At 26.6% G+C, this 4,188-nt stretch overlaps 1 long non-coding RNA gene across 2 annotated transcripts; it reads left to right on the forward strand.

Moving 5' to 3' along the window:
* Positions 1–359: 359 nt before the first annotated feature.
* LOC145948860 (uncharacterized) lies at positions 360–3,984 on the forward strand. 2 transcript variants are annotated; one of them, XR_014427490.1, is made up of 7 exons: positions 360–488; positions 1,622–1,742; positions 1,927–2,047; positions 2,236–2,351; positions 2,534–2,680; positions 3,307–3,466; positions 3,568–3,984. It is a non-coding gene; the product is annotated as an uncharacterized LOC145948860 (long non-coding RNA). The 2 variants fall into 2 exon arrangements; XR_014427491.1 differs by lacking the exons at positions 360–488; positions 1,622–1,742; positions 1,927–2,047; positions 2,236–2,351; positions 2,534–2,680 and adding an exon at positions 3,105–3,226.
* The last annotated feature ends 204 nt before the right edge of the window (positions 3,985–4,188 follow it).

Here is a 4,188-nt window from a genome sequence, read left to right on the forward strand (position 1 = left end):
TGAATTCACATAATTTAGTCGAAATTAGTTTAAATAGTATTCAAAATTCACATTCGTTATGAATTCACATAATTTAATCGAAATGAATTCCTGGAGAGCACCTAACACTGAACTTTTTTAAATTAATCTTCCTGACAAAGCGAAACAATGTTTTATAAGATATCTTTTGACTTTAATAAAGAAAGAAACAAAAAATATCTCTTCGTCATTTTTGATATCTTTTTGTAAAGCATAAAAAGACAAATATATTAAAATCAATTAAAATCGCAGTTATATATTTTATATATATATTTATGTTAAATCTCAAAACTCAATAATATATATATATTAATGAAAAAATAAAAATTGATTTTTCGTGTGCTTATTAATTTTCCCGCTCATATAGTCTCTGTTATTAATGGTTAAGTAGCCATCTTTGATTCCTTTCAAGCTGCGTATGTTGCGAGATGACGAATGGTATAAGCCAGAGAACCGCAGCTAAAATCCAGGTAATCTCTTCTTTTTAATATTTAATTACATAAAATCTTACATACAAAAAGTCAAAAAAATAATTGTGTGTATTTTGTAATATATATTTTCGTTCATATTAGTGTATTTTTCATAAAATCGATGTATTTTTAAGTTTGAGGTTATATTCGAATATTTAAGCTAAAATATCTTTTATAATTATTATACGAACATTACCTATAAAATAAAAATGTTATTAAAAAAATGTTATTAAAATAAGCTAATAGTTTTCTATACACTTCTATGCAGCGGTATAAAACGCATGTGTAAAATATATATGATTATCTCAATAACACTTTGATTCGCGTAGATACACGGTGCTACAATTTAACAAAATTTTAACAATATATTGCAGCATTATTCCCATACAGCACAAAAAATTGAAATAACGTTATTGTTGATACGTTGCAATGTTGAATATTGAAAAATTAATATTTTTGCAACGTTGAATCTATGTTGCATCTTCTACATTGATTCTTTTATATTGATACAACGTTGAATCTATGTTGCATCTTCTACATTGATTCCTTTATATTGGTACAACGTTGAATCTATGGCCGGTATTCACAGTCGGTTCTTATATTTAAGATCGTCTTAAGATCTCGTTCAACCATTCAAATAGCTGCATAGCATCTCTTGATTGGTTGAACGAGGTCTTAAGATGATCTTAAATATAAGAACCGACTGTGAATACTGCCATAGATTCAACGTTGTACCAATATAAATCAATGTAGAAGATGCAACATAGATTCAACGTTGCAAAAATATTAATATTTCAATATTCAACATTGCAACGTATCAACAATAACGTTATTTCAATTTTTTGTGCTGTATGGGAATAATGCTGCAATATATTGTTAAAATTTTGTTAAATTGTAGCACTGTGTATCTTAATACGAATCAGACAGTTGAGATAATTATATATATTTTACACATGCGTTTTATACTGCTGCATAGAAGTGTAATTTTTTTGAATATTGTATGTTATAGAAAACTAGCTTAATAAATTAATTTTTTTTACAATGTTCATGTATGTATAACAATAATATTCTATCATATGTTTTGTCATATATGTCTGCATTACTAAAAGCTTCTGAATATTTTTCTGTTGCAGATATCTGCTTATCCATGTGCATCAATACGTAGTGTGTCACTCTGTAATATACTTGAAATGTTCATTTGTGTTAATCAATATATAATTATACATATCTGCTACAAGAGGACAACACAGTAAGGTAATTTTATATTTATATATATATATATAAAATAAAATAAAACATTCTTATAATTGAAGTTTTATTTATTTGTAATGAAAATATAATTTATATTAAAATTTCAATTGGTAAATGCACATTCAATCATATGTTTTGTCATATATGTCTGCATTACTATAAGCTTGTGAATATTTTTCTGTTGCAGATATCTGCTTATCCATGTGCATCAATACGTAGTGTGTCACTCTGTAATATACTTGAAATGTTCATTTGTGTTAATCAATATATAATTATACATATCTGCTACAAGAGGACAACACAGTAAGGTAATTTTATATTTATATATATATATATATACAATAAAATAAAACATTGTTATAAAGTTGAAGTTATGTATATTTGTAATGAAAATATAATTGATATTAAAGTTTCAATTGGTAAACGCACATTCAATCATATATTTTGTCATATATGTCTGCATTACTAAAAGCTTGTGAATATTTTTCTGTTGCAGATATCTATGCTTATCCATGTGCATCAATACGTAGTGTGTCACTATTTAATATATTTGAAATGATCATTTGTGTTTATATATAATACATATCTGCTACATGAGGACAACACAGTAAGGTAATTATATATATATAGATATGTATAATAAAATAAAAATACAATTGAAATTATATATATATTTGTAATGAAAATTAATTGATATTAAGAGATTTTAATTTGCACATTTGTAAGATATTAATAAAACATATTCTACGATATGTCTGCTTCATTACAAACTTTTGGATATTTTTCTGTTATAGATATCTGCTTATCTGTGTGCATCAATATACGTACTGTGTTACTATTTGCAATTTTTGATATATTTGATATATTGGCTTTTTTCTATCTCCTATACACGTCTTGTATACATCGATTTATTGTCAGAGAGGAAAGGAACGCCTAGTAAGGTAAGATTTCTTAATTCCTCCGTTATTATAAAACTTTAATATGTAAATTGTGGGCAACACATTAAAGGCTCGTTGTTCCAACTTTTTGATAAACTATAACTAATTGTTAAATCATGTCTATGTTTATTTGAAAAAAAATGAAGTAGACATTTACGATTTAACTATTAATTAGCTTACCAAAAAGTTGGAACAATCGACCCTAAATCATATATGTTGTCATATCTCTGCCTCATTATAAATTTATTGTTATCTTTTTCTTACAATCCGTCAGTGAAATGAATTCTTTGCAAAATTTATAATGAATAATAGACCAATTGAGAACCAGGCGCGGAAAAAGGTGTACAAAATTATCTGCTTTTTGAGATTTATTCTCATTATCGAAAATGCACTTCTTTGATCCGCACCTGACTCTCAATTGGCCCATTATTTCACTAACTGGTACATGAAGAGGAAAATCTTTTGCCGAACTTTCCTTTAAAAACAGTACTAGAATTCGAACAATTTGAACAAATTCTTGCCCAATCTTTAGAAGTACAAAACAAATACGTAAGATTATTTATCATACTTTTCTTTAGAATACCAATGCTTTGTAAATAATAATTATGTATTTGTTTTTATTTTAACAGATTCGCGAGATAAAGATGATTGGAGGATCTGACTCGGGCAAATTCACTAGAGCCACATTGCGTTTTTTAATATCCGATGAATTAGCACTACAGTACTCTTGGTCAGGTCAAAGGAACACACTAAAGTTTAAAAATACACAAATTTCTCAACACATTGTTGGTAAGTTAAATAATATCTTCTTCAGTTTTTCCAAAATATTAATATTAAGAATTTCTTTTTATAATATTTATATTTACTTACAAGATGATATTATGTTGCAGAAACTATTTCTAAAATAAAAAGCGTCCCTAGGAGCGATATTGATACTTGCATAAAAAAGTGGTTGCAGCACGCTAGTGATCGATTGAAAAACAGAGAAAACTCCAGAATAGAATAAAGGAATAACTGTATTTTCACAATCCTATTTGTGAACAAATCAGCACATGTAGTCATTTTGGAAAAGATAATAGTTTCATGCTCGCAACTACAAAAATGATTCTCGATTGATAGGATGGATCTTTTAGTCTTTCTCGATGTTTCCATATAGGTTTGATAAAACATTTGTATCTTCTTCATAACTATATGTAAAAAGGATAACTAAGGAATTTTAATTTTAACAAATAAGCTATCTAATGATTATTAGTCTGTGATGTATGTGATTGAAACAATGTCTTATTCAATACCAAAGAAAATGTATGTACAAGTATATATATATATATATATATATATACTTGTACATACATTTTCTTTGGTATTGAATAAGACATTGTTTCAATCACATACATCACAGACTAATAATCATTAGATAGCTTATTTGTTAAAATTAAAATTCCTTAGTTATCCTTTTTACATATAGTTATGAAGAAGATACAAATGAGTACTCTGCGTTGATACCACTGCTT

This window comes from Prenolepis imparis, unplaced genomic scaffold (genome assembly GCF_030444845.1).
Source record: "Prenolepis imparis isolate NDT839.2.m4 unplaced genomic scaffold, iyPreImpa1.0 SCAF_780, whole genome shotgun sequence".
Lineage (NCBI taxonomy): Eukaryota > Metazoa > Arthropoda > Insecta > Hymenoptera > Formicidae > Prenolepis > Prenolepis imparis.